A 17,218-nucleotide genomic window follows, 5' to 3' on the forward strand; every position below is an offset into this window, starting at 1 on the left:
ATGAAGACCCAAATCATGGTGAGCATGTTATTTTTTTAAAGCCCAGAACTTACATTCCTGTAACTGGTATAGGAATGTATTACCAGGGCACCCTCTATCACATAGTGACCACGGGAAGCTGGATGATAGTGCCACTTTCTCACAAGTGATCAACAGTTCAATCCTCACATCTAGTTTGGATCCAGCTTCCAGCTCATTTGCATGTCAGTATTATGAAGTCAAAGCTTTTTTGATGAGTAGTTTTGCCAATACATCTCGCATTTTCATTTCCTACTAAAGATGGTGTTAACACGTGCCTCCTTTCATCTTAAAAAAGTTTCACCTTTTCATTTTCTCCCAGCATACATGTATAATTTGTATAATTTGTGCCTTTCTCTAACCTAGTAATGTCTAAAAGAGGGTGTCAGCAATGTATATTAATTGAATAAAATCTTAGATTCACCTGGAAATATCAATTTTTATAGACAGGTATGTAAAACTTGTAAAGTTGATGGAACAGAGTACTGTGGAGGTGAACACAGGATGGCACAAGAGGAGGGGAAGGAAAAAACCGTGACACCAGTAGGATCTCACAATGGCTCTGCCCCATTTCAGCAACTATTTCTGCCTTTCTATGATTTGAATCCCTAAGCACCCAGGCTATGCTGCCCCAACCTCCAGTTACCTGTCAACCCAATGGCTGGTGGCCCTGTGGGAGTCTACCATCTAGAAAGTAACATACCACCTAGAAATACGAGAATTGGAGCATTTTACACCTTATGATATACCTTGTTCTTTTTACAATATTCTTTAACCATAGCTACAAAGGCCATTTAAAAGTTAATTTTTGCTAACTTTGAAAAGTTAATCAATCTAGTTCAGTTGTATCATGAAACTGTTTATGTCAAAGGTGGCAGAATTTTTTTTCTTTTCTTACAGGTCCTCTTGAGAAAGCTTAATAGCAGCTTTGTGGTAAATCACAGCTGTTGTGGCACGTTATAAATTGATTTAGGACAGCTGAATTACCAAAGCAAAGAGAGGTTATGAGGATCCCTGGCTGTGATGGAAAATGTGGCCAAGTATCTTTTAGTTCATATAAGTGACATCCTTGATGTTAGCGCGGAAATATTTTATTTAGCCAGGCATGACATTACATGTTTATGTTCCCAGCACTCTGGGAGGCTGAAGCAGGAAGGTCATAAATTAAAACCCAGTCTGGGAAATTTAGCAACTTAGCAAGACTTTTTCAAAATTAAAAACTAAAGGAGGGTAAAAACAAAACAAAACAGAGCTGTGATGTAACTCAGAGCAAAGACTAAGGTTTAATCCCTAGTACTACACATACACACACACTCTCTAGAATTAACAAAAACAGTTACATGAGTAGGTCCAAACAACTAAATTGATTACTTTTTAATCATTCAAATAAGTATAATTATCTTCAAATGCAAAATTTATGAAATCACCAAAAACAGACTAAGAAAACCCTATTACTTCCAATCTACCTTTGAAAAACTCAATGTATTTAGTGAACAATTTACTTAAGGATTGATGCAGTGTATGGTACAACTTTTGAACTTTACGGGACACATTCTAATCTAGTACAAGTGAAATGTCTCACATTTTAAAATGTTCTTTTATCACCAATTTCATGTTTACTGGACTTGGTCAATCTACATTACTTTTCATAAAAATAACTAGCTATATTTGTATCTAAATTCATACTGTAACAAGTGTGGAGCTGAATCACTTCAATTACTATCAACAGTAGCAGTAGGATAAGAGGCACCTTTGCAGTGGAAGAAGTCACCCAGGTGCCTCTTATTGAATAGGAGGCATCTGCTAAGGTGCCACCTCAATGTGGAACCCTAATCAAAAGCCAAATGGGTTCAGGCACAGAGAGGCTCAGGCATACTTGGTACTTCTACTGATGAACTGTTGATCTGTAAAGATAAAATAACAGACTATGCAGGGTGAGGATATATTTAAAAAACACATCCACCCAAAATATAAAGAATGCCACAAATCAGTGAGAGATGGGAAATAAACCAAATAGAAAAACACAAAACATACAAATGGGCCCAGGACAAAAGAAATCCAACAGCCAGTAACTTTATGAAAACGTACTCAATTCCATGACCGGGGAAAGCAATCCCAAGTAACTCTCAGGAAGACTATGGTACAGCACTCCAGCTGACAGTGAATTAAAGTTGAACAACTATGGGTATTCACAGGGTATAGAACGAGAGGGATTCTCATACATGAAAATGTGTGACAGTACCCCCAAAACAGTGTGGCATTATCTAATGAAGTTGAGAATGTGCATTCTATGATTCATAATTTGCATTCTGGATGCATGTAACAGTTCATGTATTTATGTGTACCAGAATACATGTACAAGAATATACAGAGCAACGGCACTATAAATACACAAAACTGAACTGACTTTCAATAGAATGCATAACTATAGAACATTCATACAAATGAAATGGTTCCAGTGAGCATGAAGAAATTGTAGATAAATACAAAAAGATAAATCTAACAAACAATATTGAGCCAAAACGTTACCAAAAAAGAATTCATGCCACTTACATAATTCTTAAAAACTTTGTAAAGTTCTGGTATGCAAATTATAGACACAAGGACAATGGAAAAAAAGAATGAAAGGAATATACAGACAAGGCCAACTCTCACTTTGGTGAAGGCAGAGGATTTAGTGAACACTGACACATGCCCACAATGGGAGGCACAGGAGCGTTCAAGCACTGCACAGGTGCACTCGTGTTTCCTCTGTTACACTCTGCTCAAGACACCCCTGTCAACTACAGTACAGGGCAAGCAGCTTCCTAATAGATCTCCCTGCTCTCACATTTGCTTCTCGCCCCTCTCCTTTTCCATCAGTAACACTATCCTGGCTGAACCACTTCACTGTACTCCCTTTTTATTCAAAAGGTTTTTATTACTAGGAAATTGAAATGGCAAAGAGGGGAGGCACAGGACCAACAGTAGGATGCAGAGGAAGGGGCAGACATAAAGGAACCGCATAGTTAATGTCAACTGGATTTGTCCACCACCACGCGTGAGAGCTGAGGGAGAAGGAAAGCATGCACATAGTAACTAACTCTGGGTTGAAAAGAAGCCTTTTTCACAGATGGAAATTAACTGAGCAGCTCTTTCAACCCAGGTGTTTTGACTCAGAGGACATTGCAAATGCTCATAGTAAAATGCAAACGCTAGGTAATGAAAAAGAATCAAAAGCAAAAGGGAAAGGAAAGGAAAAAGAAAATTCAAGGTGCTTGGAGTCAGAGAACACCTGCCACAAATGCCTGCTTTTTATCCCTTCCCTGACAGACACCTCAGATAGGAGGTAACAGTCAAGGTCAGGGACGCAGTAGGTAATGAACTAACAAATGTGTACAAGTATCAGGCCCATGGGAAATTATCCGTTGAAGTTATCTCTTGAGTTAGGGGAGGGGGGAAACTGAAATAGTCCATTTTTAAACAACCTCAAACCAGCTCCTTCAAGCAGCACTATTCAACACTGCATATGCATGTAAGACAGATTGAGGGGGTAAGTCCCTCAGCTTTCTATTGCTGTGAAAAAATATCCGAAACAAGTGTAGAGGGCAGAGTGATTTTGGCTCATGGTTTCAGGGATTTTAGTCCATAGTCATTTGCCTCCATTGCTTTTGGGGATGGTGAGGTAGAAGATAACAGAGGGAAGAATGTGGTGGGGTAAAGCTGCTTACTTACCTGAGGGCAGTCACCAGAGAGAGAGACACAAGGGGCCAAGACCTCACCCAGAATACCCTTCAAGGGCCCATCCCAGTGACGTCACTTCCTTCCACCAGGTCTCACCTCCTGAAGCTTCTACCATGGCCCAGCAGCTGCCCAGGCGGGTCTTTATATGTAGGTCTTTAGAGCACACCACAGCTCCAGCTCCAGCAGAGGTAACAAAGCTGGCTCTGAACAGATGTACACGGAGCAATTTAGTAAATGATCTCCCCCTGGCAAGGGATCTCCGATCACCTGCTATACTAAGGGAACAGAGGTTGTTCCCTTAATTCCAAAAGTAAAAAGACAGCTCCACAAATGGGATACCGCAAAATAAAATGGAAATTATTCGCAAGGGAATATGATCCAGAACCCAGGCATTATAAATGCAGCCACTTCCTAGATGCTAGTTTATACCCAGCCACGGTCAGTAGCTTATGGAAACACCAACAGCTATTTTACCTGTCCTTTCCTAATGGATGTTGCATTTAGTTCCATTTTTGAAGAAGGCAGTGAGGGAGTACCCATGCTAATAATTTAAATCTGGTCTTCTGGCTACTGACTTAAATTCATTTGATTTCAATAAATTTGCTCCAGCTGAGAAAAGGAGAAACTAATGAATAGTTTTTCTTTGTTTAACATATAAGGGGAGGAGGAATGTAATTTGAGGACCTGAACACCTGTTTTGTGAGCAGTTAAGCTCCTGAAAAACAGGCCAAAGCAGGGAAAGGTCCCTGCCCACAAAAAATGTGCTTTCAGTTCTGCTCCCTTTCTTCACGTCTCTCCATTCTTCAATCCCCCTGGCTTGCCTGCCTGCTTTTCTTCTTTTTCTTCAGCCAGCTTCACAAGTGAAAGCTACCCCATATTTACAAAATACACATCCATTATCTCACAAGATATTTACATTTTCAGCAATCACTCAGAAATCTTAATATCTCTCCTAGCAGTTTGGACATCCTAACTGTCCACTAAGTTATAGAATAATCAGAAAAAGACTGGTATTTGTGGCAGTCACCCTTCAAGTTAGTCCTTCACTTTTTTTTCTCTGAGTCAGGGTCTCCCTAAGTGTTGCAGGACTGCCTGGAAGTCACTACAGAACCCAGGCTGTCCTTGAACTCACAGTGATCCTCCTGCCTCAGCGCCCCAAGTCCTGGGATTAATAGGTACGCACCACCATGCCAACCAACTTGGCCTTTAATTATCTCCACCTTCTGTTGTAGTCCAGTCCTTGTTCTGATCTGGCTGCTGTCACCTTCACTATTAGGTTATAAAAGACACTACAACTTCCATCTTGAGAATTGTTTCTCCTGAATTCTCTGTCTCAGATCACTGCCTCTGAAGGAGCCCTAGTGCTGAGGAAACCTGAGTTCCTTATACCAACAAGAAATTAAAGCATTTTTCAGAACTGGTGTGAATGTGCCACCTTGGAAGCATCCCCTCCAGCCTTCAATTAACAGATGTCCCCCTAATATCTTCACTGCAGCTTCAGGAAATACCCTAAGACACAACTACCCAGCTAAGTTGCGTGCTCCTAGATTTGGGAACCTCAGAAACCGTTTGGAAATAAATGTGTATTATCAAGAGCAGTTCAGCAAGGGATAATGAGATGTGGAGCATAGGTAACTACGGCACAGTGCAGGTCTTCTCAACTAGTACTCGTCCTATTCTATTGTGCTCTGTCTGCAGTCATTTTGTCTGCAGAGATTTGCATAATGTTCACAAGATTCTGTTAGGCATCATGTTTGGAAAGACAGGAAAGTTAAGAACAATACATATTTGAACATATAATTTACAATAATGCAGGTGTTTCATTTGGATCCTCTAGCAGAAAATAATATGCACTGAAAGTATGCTGTAAAGACACCATGTGTATGTCTGTATCTAGATTGGTATTTTGTACTTCAGTTGCAAACCTGTATAAATTCAGTCTTGTAACAGAGGACTACCAAGGCGAGAGCTGAGCTGAATTTGCTTTTCACCCAAAGATTCAATGGGGAATTACCGAGAGCTGGGGATGGTCAAATCCTTGCACTTAGATACATTACTGATAGAGAGCACTAGGAAACTAAGGAATCCTCTTGCTTGGCTGCAGTTGTCAAATTATCATGCATTAGAGTGCAGCAGCCTGAATCAAAGAGATACACAAACATCACCAAGGACAGCAGCAATGCATTTTCCCTCTGTGTTTGTGGTAAGGCATCAGGGAAAGGATGGCAAATACAAACGCAAAAACATCTGCTCTCTAAACTCATTTGAAAAATATTCCTGCAAAAATAAATGTGGATCATCTATATCGTACAGCAGATGGAAATGCAATATGTTTAACTTAGGGGGAGGCGGCTGCAAGTAGGGAACAAAAGAGTATGGAAATACAACCTTCAGCCCATATTGCATACTGCTGCCCATTGGGTCACACGCTAATAAGAGGTGTAAAGCATTGCCTTTTATCTGTGTGGACTACCCTAAAAGAATTCCAAGTAACTACAGCTAACTCTCTAAAGCCACGTAGAGACTATAGAGTATTTGATAAAAGCTAACCTTGGGGGCAGCAGTATTATTTGCCCCTAAAAATGAAATCGATTAAACTTTGTTTCAAAGAGATTTTAACTTCACCTGCTTGTCTTGCAGGGACTTACTAAAAAAAAAAAAAAAAGAAAGAAAAAAGAAAAAGAAAAAGAGCAAGTGAAGAAGCAAAGTATTCAAATAATAGACATCAACAATGTGATAGCTTCAGATTTGGGGGGAATGATGCAAATTTAGAATTATGGACAACAATCAAATAGTTGAAATTAATCACCAATGACCTACACTCTACAAAGGAATTTAAGCCAACATTTTGGATTGTAAATAAATTAACTATTCAGCTATAAAGAAGGATCACATTGAGATATTTATCAATAAATGGGCGCAGCTTGAAACCGTACTCATAAGTGAAATAAATCAAACTCGCATCTGTGAACACTGAATAGTTTCTCTAGCGTAGGAAATGACTCAAATATATGAAAGTATGTGGTAACCATGATTCCCCAAGTTTTCACTCATTAATTGGAATGGCTTTATTCTGGGCTGTTAGATATTATGGCCTGTGATGCAATGAACAGCTATTTTGAAGAAAACAAGACATCATAATAGCTAGTGCTAATTTACTACCATCTTGTTTTAAAGCCCCACCAAACTATGGCTCTTTTCTTCTGTCTCCATTGGTTTTATCATATTGTATCTTGCTGGATTTTATCATATGTGGTAATATAAACAAAAATTGTTATAGGCAAAGAGACAATATAGAAACCATTGTTCATTTTTCTGTTAGCTGGTTCTAAATACTCTACAATGCTTTCATCCACTTGAATGGTGTTACACTGTATTGATATGTTTGATGCTATAGCATATGAAGTTATATTCAAATATTTCAAGGAAAAAGACACTATGGTAACTACTATTAAGTCGGGTTATTTGGTGGTGAAGCACTAGGTTGCTGAAACTGTTATGCTTTGACCTGTATTGTTATGTTGTTAAGCCTTCTTTTATCTCAACCTCTCCCTTATTCATTAAAAAATTATTTTTTTTTCTTTTTTAAACTAAGGGGAAAAATTAAAAAAAAAACTAGCAGGATATATTATAGTAACCTTTTTGATTTCTTATTAACTTGATTTGAAGTCTTATAATACTCCCACTATCTTGTTTTGACTGATTAGACTCTGTTCCACTCTGTATGATAGTATTAAGTATCAGAGTATAGGCAACTACTTTGAAGGCAATAAGGTTCACTTAATGCCCATTCTGGTTTGACTATTATCCTCTTTTGAAGTTCTGTAAGGTTTACAATGTTTAGGTTTTATTGGACTTGTTCTCTACTGTTTTGTTCAACTTTATAATACCTAATGAAATGGACAATTCTTCTTAAGGAAGCAAGATGCATTATGGTAACCATTGTTGATAATCTTGTACTCTGTTTTTACATCATATGCTATGTCTATCCTTGGTTTTGACTGACAGCTTTGTTTTATCATGTTTGATTTTATTCTCTTACAAAAAAAAAAGTAATAAGATCTATGGGAGCAATAAAACCCAAAATGTGTAAATTTTGTTGTAATAAAGGAGAAAAAAAAAAAAAAAAAAAACCATGCCCAAAAGGATACAACAGCAAGTGTGTTTAGGTGTGTTAAATAGATGACCATATTAATATTTTTGATTGGATCATTGAACACAACTATTTGCAGTCTCACTATTTGAATGTTCACTTTGTATGCTTTGATCCTGTGACCTGAATCACCGTTTCAAAGATGATAATGCGTAATCTATTAACTGGTGATATCTTACTGTTTTTTTTTTTTGTAGTTCTGTATTACTTGTACCCCTATACTGTTTTGTTTTGTTCTGTTTTTTTTCTCTTTTTCCTTTTAAATTAAAAAATAAATAAATAAATAAAACCAATAAATATACAAAGGCAATTTTTTCCCAAATAGGTGGAAAAGAATGGATTATATAAAAAAAATAAATTAATTGGGGCCCAACCTTAAAAGAAAGTTATTTATGGTCTCAGTATCTATTAAAATCTCTTGAATTTGTAACATAATGGTACTTTGGTTCAAGAACTTAATGAAATTTCCCCACGAGGTCAGCATTGAACCTAACCACTGAATATTTTTTCTTTCTTTTGTTTTTTGTTTTGTTTTGTTTTTGAGACAGTTGCACTATGCAATTCAGTTTTACCTTGAACTCACTTTGTAGCCCAGTCTGGCCTCAAACTCACAGCAATCTTCCTGCCTCAGCGTCCCAAGTGCTGGGATGATAGGTGTGCACCACCATTCCCAGCCACTGAATTAGATTTGATTCTCATCTAATTTGGTTTGCAACCAGAATAGTAGAAAAAATTAAGTTCATAAACTAAGGTACCATTGCATCACTTACCCTGAAGGTTGGAGTCTCTTTACATTTTCAAAGTCACTTAAAGACATCATTAGACTTTCTCGGGCACAACCCAAAATGAGAAATATCACCATTTTCCACATCAGTGGACTTAAGAGAAAAAGTATGATGGAAAACGGATTTCATACACTAGATAATTCCTCCAACACAATGAGTTTATGAACTGGTAAACATTTTTAGGTTGAGTAACAATCAATATGGTATTCATCATTACCTCAGTAGTATTTTAATCAGGACTCACATCAGCATAAATTAAGAGATCCTTTTAGGATAGCTGAAAATTTCTAATGTTAGAAAACTTTGACTTGATCTGTTTATTAAAGGGGAAGTCCAAAGTCAAAACAGTTATCTACAGCAGCCTCTGCTATAAGATTTAAATGATAGCTTATATCTTCTTTTCCCCCCTTACTGGATATTAAACTCAAAGTCTATACCTACTAGGCCTATACTCCCCCTTGTCCTTTTTATGTTTTATTTTGAGAGGAGGTCTCCTGGGCTGACTTTGCCCTTCTGATATTCAGCTTTCCCCCACAGCTCAGTTTTTAGGCATGTGGTGATGCCCAGCTATATATTCTTTTGTGTGTGTGTGTGTGTGTGTGTTTTTTTACCGGTACCAGGTATCGAACTCACGACCACACACTTGCAAGGCAGGCACTTATTCCGCTGAGCTAAATCCCAGCCCCTAGCTCTCTATTCTTAATGGATGCTTATTTTGGAAAGTAAGACATTTTCTGTCACATATAGTTTCATGAGGAAGCAAAGGTCCTTTAACATCAATAAATTAATGATTAATTTAATTGCCATAAAATGATAATTTAAGGGCCATATGATGAAACGGGATGACAAAGTCAGCCTTCATTTTCCAATAAGAAGTCCAGATAGGGCTTTTAAAGCACTATTATTGGAAGCCACAGCAGGAAAGTTTAGGGTGATAGATGGTCTATGAACACATGAACCAGAGATAAGTCGAAATGAACTGCTCTGATTCTTAATTGTTGAGATACAAGTAAGTTTTAACAACTTTGGTATAATATCTTCAATTTCCTGGAATACAGAAATTTAAGTATATAAAATCGAACAGTATTCCATACTGGGAACTAGTATATACCAGTGGAACATCTGACCTCTAATACTAAAATAAAATATTCTTCAGCAGGCTGACTCATATAAAATGGCCCCATCAAATTACAATGATCTCATTTATCAAAAACTTAGGGTGGGTGTTTCCCAGCCTGCGATATTTATTAGTCATAAGTGTACATGCAACTATGAAGGAGAAGTATGAGTTTTAACCATTTTCACCTTCCCATAATTTACTTTTCCAAAAGCTTCTTGCATAATAGATTGATATAGGAGACTAAAAAACACAGCTCTAATCTTATAGTTGAGAAAACCTCAACATTAATTAAGCAAGAACTAGATAACCAGAAATGCCAAATGATCATGATTTATTTCTTGGAAAATAAAGAATAAGGCCAGGCCTGGTGGCATACACCGGTAATCCTAGCACTCAGGAGGCTGAAGCAAGAGGATTGCAACAAGTTCAAGGTCAACCTGGGTGATAAAGTGAGTTCAAGGCCAGCTTGAGCTACATAATGAGTCTGTCTCACAAAAAAAAAAAAACCCAGACACTGCTACTGATACATTAGAACATTACTAGTAACTGAAAGAGCTATCCAAATAAATAAGGAATTCAATTCTCATTACATTCAGAATGTTACATATTAAAAATTACTGTTTTAGTATCATTTATCGAATTGAATAACTCAAGTGAAATACTGCTGTAATTGTCTCTCTGTTACAATGTTAGATTAACTGCAATATTCCATTTTCCAACCATTTGGGATAAACTGAAAATTACTATAATATGATATTCCTTAATATTAGTTCACATGCAAGGGACTTAAAGCACACAAAATTCAATCACATTATACAATAAATTCAAACTACAAATGAAGGTGAATCCTAATATGATTGTGTTACAGCCAAGAGATTTACTCCCAGCTCTGTTAACTTTAACAGTAAGATGCAATAACACCCAAATCTCATTTCGGTATGAATTCCAAATTCTCTCCATCAATTCATTTTCCAAAGCTATCAAATAAGCAGATCACCTAATTTTGATTTGTTTATGCTCTGCCAATACTGGTTTCATAAGCACTGAGGTAGCCAAAAAGAAATTTTGATCATATACAAAAAGGCTGTCCATGTTATGTCACTGTAGTTAGGAAAGTCCTTTCTGCATCACCAAGCATCATCAAGGACTTCTGATCCCAGGAGCCATGTCCCTGGGATTCCATCATGTCAAATGTCCCACCTTATCACAGAAACTGTGGGACCCCCTCCATCACCACCACGGTTGCGAAGCTCTGGCTCATCCACCAGCTGCACGTGATTGATCTCTGCAGTATCACAAGGAGCAGAAGCTGAGCCAAGTATCTCTCTATGTTTTGCATAATATTGGAATATTTGTCTTCAACTCTGTTACACTGGGAAGTCCTTGAAAAAGGAGAACATGTCTTCTGAGACAGAGTGCATTAATTCACTTTGGTGGCTAGGACAGTACAATTTCTAGAGAGTCAATTTAAGAGATCTCTCTTTCAAGAGGAAAGATGGGACCTTCGCAAAGGCTCAATGCACAACCAGTGCCACCAGCAGGCCCAAGAGAAAGGTGGGATCCCCCAGAGAGGCAGTGAAGAGGCTCAGGAAGGGATCTGCAAGGCTGTCAGCCAGGGTTGCTCCTGAAAAGTGGCAAGGAAGGCCACAAAGGCAGCGGGGCAGCAGAAGCCTGCAGACAAGAATTCATAAAAGAAAGAAGGAAGGAAAGGGAGGGAAGGGACAGGGAGGGGAGGGGAGGGGAGAACAGAGGAGGGAGGGGGAAAGGGAAAAAGAGAAAGCAGGCCAAGTGGTTGAGCAAGAAAACAAAGTTGTCAATTGGTGGCCATTAATAGTTTATCAGCATTCAGTGATATTGATCCTAACTATCCACTTAAGGAAATTTTTTTCTCCAAATCTGAAGCCAGAAAGCCACTCCCATACTGTTTTAAAAGAAATACAACATGGGGCTTCTGAGATCTTCAATATGCAGACTACAAACTGGGTACAAGTGGGGCACAGTGGTGCACACCTGTAACCCCAGTACTGAGAGAGGCTGAGGCAGGAAGACTGCAGACTTATGCTCAGACAGGGCAATTGAGCAAGACTCTGGCATCTCAAAATAAATTTTTAAAAAATGAGGACACAGCTCGATGTGAAGGATCTGGATTCAGTTTCCTCTAAAGGGGACGGGAAAATAAAAAGTGAAAATGTGGGTTGCCACCAACACAACCCACAGAATTTCAAGAATAAACAACAGAGGAAAGGAAGTCGGTCTCAGAGTTCTCAAATCGAAGTTAAATAAATTATCTCAGATTTGGCTTCCATGAAATTACACCCTTTCTACTGTGGTGAATGGAATTTGTGCTTTTTTGAAATTATTATTTGATAATTAAGAGCATTTTAAATTATAGATCAACTTTCCCATTTTACCTTTGTTATCTTTTTCAGACAAGTTCTAATAAAATAAACTGCTACATAAAATAACTGAAGAAGTTGATAATGTAAGATCAATCTTACAATCATTAAGTCTAGGTCTCCATACATTTCTTTCAAGAGATACCAAAATAACAATCATGGATTTTTGTTTGTTTGTTTTGTAACACTGGGGACTGAACCCAGGCCTCTACACTGAGCTACATCTGCAGCCCTTTATTGACACACAAGACCTTGGTAAATTTTTAGACTGCCTGCAAACCTGTGATCCTCCTGCCTCAGCCTCCCAGTATAAGCTTCAAAGTTTAAATCATAACAAAGTGCTTATCCTACCATTTCTTGTGCCAAGAATGCAAATAATACTCCTTTTAAAAAAGATGATTTAGAGACTGTAAAAGCTGAACAATTCTGGATTTGCTGGTCTAAGCATAATAAATCAGCACAGAAGTTCTTATATTTACTAACAGGAAACATTATAAATGGAAGATCTACTCAAATCATTCTGAATCATCTTTAATAAAGAGTAGCTTCCTGCAGCTTGCTAAAGCTAGCATATCAAATTATATAAAGTTGAGACTTTTTTACTCATCCATTCATTTAACAAATGTTTATTAAGAACATACTCTACATTAAGTGTTGCTCAGGGGGCCTTCAATTCAGCAGTTAATACAGGAAAGCTGCACTTCTTGAAGTGTGCAGGTAGTTAAATATATTTAATCTGCAATCCTAGCTCCTACAAGTGCTTCAGCAATCATATATAAATACAGTTATTCCAGTCACAGACCTCTCATTGATATAAATTTACAATGAGCTATGAGTCACAGCCTCGGCTTCCAGACTCATTTCTTCGGTTTAAGTGCCTTTGAGAAATCACGGAGCAACTCACTTCAGTTTCATGTGCAAAGCTGGCTTGTTTGGGTTTTTTTTTTTTTTTTCCTTTCTTTCTTTTTTTCCTGGTTTGTATGAAAAAGAATCCCTGGAGTCATCTAAGAATTCATTAAAGAGAACTGCTTCAGGGTTGCCCCCTGAGGTGCTTTAAAAGTATCCCAGCTGGAGGAGACCAGAAATTGTCCAGTGTGGAAGACAGAAGTACTAAATACATCAGCCCAGTAAAAATAGCAAAAGGGAAGAAAAGCATCTGGTTGAGAGGCAGTAGGCAAAAAGAAAGAAATGTTACCTTGCAAAGTCCTAATATCTTTAATGTTAGCAAAAATAAAACTTACTTATATCTCTTCTCAAAAATAAAATTCAACAACGCATAAAGCTCGGAGACTTAAACACCAGAAAACTCCAGCTGCCCTCCACTACCTCCTTCCTCAATAAGGACGGTGTAGCAGATGCTGCCAGCTTCAATTAACATTTAGCCTTTATTCTTTTATGTTTAGATGCATTTTGTAATGAATATCCACCTCTTATTTATTCTGAGTTTTCCACAGAGAAATCTTCCTCCTTTAATTACGCTGTTAATGTTTGCACCCTCGCACGCGCACACACACACACACACACACACACACACACACTTTTTTTTTTAGTTGATGTCACCGCAGTCAATCTAGGCAGATTTTCAACTTAAAATATAAGCTTTGTTTGTTTGTTTTGAAGAAAATAATCTCTGCTGCCCTGGCTCAAGGACTAATATGATTTTGTTGGAAATTTAAATTACAGTACTTCACCATAATTTTTTAGTTAGGTTGGTAAATATTCATATATAGGAGCTTACGAAAACTAAGTATGCAAGTAGAGGATGACACTTCCATTGTTTTCCCATGACAAACACATACGATCAAATAGCCTCATCTCCAGTTCCACATATATGTACAATTACATGTGTGCAACACTGCTCCCCAGCAAGAATGTGTAATGACTGTTTCTTGGCATATTTTTAGAAAACTGACTCGTTATACATCACACAAGCCTTTCAATTGTTTCTCTTAAAAATTCAAAGGGTATTTGACAGAAAACTGTATTATATTAGGGAGAAATGCACAGAAAACATTATAAACTTATGAACTAAAATTTCTGGGTCAAGCAGGATTTGAACATCCATGTTGTGGCACTATGACATAAATACTTAATCTCTCTGAGCCTTAGTTTCCTCATTTGTAAATTAGAAATAATAATTACTGAGCTTGTTTGGGCAAGGACTAGATAATAATTAAAATAGATAGATAGATAGATAGATAGATAGATAGATAGATAGATATCCCTAACTTTCAAGTAAGTATTTGCTGTATTACCAGTTTCTGTGCTGTTAGGTCCAAGATGATTATGATAGTAGCTTAGTTACAGTAGGCACTAATTTTCTCAGGACTCACAAATGTAAGGATAAATCTAGAAATACAAGTGCACTTGGAGCTGTTCTTTCTTCAAATAGTGATTACTAGCACATATATCTTGCCATATGCAATAGAGATGTCCCTATGTCTCGTACTGATCATTACAGCATTCTCTTGTGAAATCATAACTAATGCTTAGCCAAGCACAATGGTGCACACCTGTAATCTTAGCTACTAGGGAGTCCAAGGCAGGAGGAACACAAGTTTGCAGCCAGGCTAGGCAACTTACATAGCAAGTACAAGGCCCTTGGTTCTATCCTGTACAGCCACACACAAAAAATGCCTGGATATTTATCAGTGATCTTTAAGAAGTTCCAAAATATTTTGAAAATACACTCATCCTAAGGGCACAAAGGGTCACCCAATACCTCATGACCCAGTGAAAGAATATTCATAACTCTCTTTTTTAATGACACTATCTACCCAAAAGCAAATAAAAAGCAACACAAAAGAAAAGTAAAAAGAAGTGCTCAAACTGAGTGATTGCAAAAAGCATGGGTGCCTAAGGAAAATCAATTTAGATTTTTCAGGCAAATTTATGCCTGAAAACTGACTATATTGTGTGTGCAAGATGTTCTTAAGAGTGTTGACTATTTTCCATTGCAAATTCAAATTATAATTTTTTCAAATGAATGTATCAATCCCAAAATCATTTGCTTTTATTCATAAAAGGCTGGCAAACCAGAGCTGACTTTTGGAAGTTTTATGATCAAGGAAAACTACTAGTATCTTTCAGCCTCCATTTCCACGTACTTAAAGTGGAAATAATTATTATCTATGACTGCAAAGGATTAACGAGGAGAATAAAGACAGTATAACTACCACAGTGGACTCACAGCCATGGTTTGCTTGTGCCTACACCACTTGCAAACGCTTGTGAATTAGTTTCTCTCCTTTGCTCCTATATGAACCAATGTAGAGCTTAGATGAATGAGTGATAGTACATACCATAGTTATTAGGCCCATTCTATAATTTATTTACCTGAAAGAATAAACAGCTCATCATGAATTCTAAAATCAAGTGGAAATAGTTTTGCCAATGAGAAAACCAAATTCAAGTGGAACCTTGTAAACAGTCCGCAATAATTTACTCTTTAGATCCTGTTAGCAAAACAAAATTTTTTGTGGAACTTCCTTATGCATTTCCAATGACACATATTAGTGATCCACAATAATGAGACTCACCGTGACAGATTCACATACGCATATAACACTGGGATTATTTTCACCCTCATACCACCACTCTATCTCATCTCCTTTCTCACCACTAAAGTCTGTCTTCAGGGTTCCTTTCATCTCTCCTTTACATTTCCCTTATTTTTAAATTTTATTTATTTTTAAATTGCTCATATAAGAGAAAATGTGCAATATTTATCTTTCTGAAGCTGGCCTGTTTTACTTAAAATGGCCTCCAGTTCCATCCATTTCCTGCAAATAACACATTTTCTTTATGGCTGAATAGTACTCCACTGTGCACATATATCACAATTTCTGCTGGGATTCCAGGCTGCTTCCACAACTTATCCTTTGTAAATTATGTCACTATAAACATGGGTGTGTGTGTTTCACTACAGAATCATCTTCAATTCTTTTGGGAATACACCAAGACATAGTATGGCTGCTTCAAAGGGCACATCTGTTTTAGCTTTGGGGAGAATCTGCATATTAATTTCCACAGTGAATGAACCAGTTCCTATTCCCAACAACAATACAGGAAGATTCCTCGTCCTCACATATCCTCACCAGCATTCGGAATCTCTTATATTCTTGATAGCATACAGATTAGGTTAAGATGAAATATCAACATAGTCTCAATTTGCATTTCTTTTAGATTATGATATTTAACCTTTGAGTTCCCTACATACATTTTTATCTTATAAAATTTACACAGTCTTCTTTGGTAGTCTCATTCACAACAATTTTTCAGGGGCAGGGGTCAGAAAAAGCCTATTGCCAAAAATACATGTCAAAAACCCATTTATTGCTAAAAGTGACTCTAAAACACATACTAAGACCATTCTTTTAGAATTCATTTGATTTATTTCTCCTTTGTTTTAAATCTATTATGTCTCTTAATAATAAAATTTACAAGCACTTTAAAACAACTATCCTAACTAGAAAAACATGTGTGGCATGAACTTTCCCTTAGTGAGACTACTTCACAATCTCCACTTCATTCTTATTCCGAAGACCGTGGGCACTGGCCACCCTTTAATGTGTGTGAGAAATACTGGTGACTACAGCCACAAGAAGCTGAGAGTCTGGTGTAGAAAATGATAAGCAAGCACATAAAAATAGGTTGTGTTGGTTAAAGAGATGTCACAGTGCTTCTCAGATTCTGTAGTATCTTGGCCTTCTAAATTCGAAAGTGAATTTGATTGGCTCTCCACAATCAGAAATGTTTCTGAGTGGTTATTTAAGGAGAGAAAGGAAAGAGAAGTTTAGAAGTGATCCTATTACCCTGCTGACCGAGACTCCTATTCTTCTTCTGTTCAATTTATGAGACCTGTGCTCAAAGTTCTTAGTCACAAATAATTTCTGGAAAAATCAGATAATGTTCCTTCAGGACCTAACCCTTTTAATTTCATAATAATTTTCTGAGACCAGTCTGATCCAAATTATAGTGGGAAAACTGAAGTTTAGAAAGATTGAAAGTTCAAGTCCAAAAC

General features: G+C 37.3%; 1 protein-coding gene across 29 annotated transcripts in view; it reads right to left on the bottom strand.

The window, feature by feature from the left end:
- Ptprd (protein tyrosine phosphatase receptor type D) overlaps positions 1 to 17,218 on the bottom strand; it is a 2,079,748-nt gene that overhangs the window by 440,688 nt on the left and 1,621,842 nt on the right. The window contains exon 1 of one of the 29 annotated variants that reach the window (XM_063251019.1): positions 3,733 to 3,838. The exons of the other annotated variants lie outside the window; for them this stretch is intronic. The gene's annotated coding sequence lies outside the window, so the exon portion shown is untranslated. Of the gene's footprint in view, positions 1 to 3,732; positions 3,839 to 17,218 lie in introns of those variants that run through there. 29 annotated transcript variants of the gene reach the window in all.

The sequence above is a fragment of the Cavia porcellus genome, unplaced genomic scaffold (genome assembly GCF_034190915.1).
Source record: "Cavia porcellus strain 051 isolate PalLab524CR breed Dunkin Hartley unplaced genomic scaffold, mCavPor4.1 scaffold_1, whole genome shotgun sequence".
NCBI classification, from domain to species: Eukaryota; Metazoa; Chordata; class Mammalia; order Rodentia; family Caviidae; genus Cavia; species Cavia porcellus.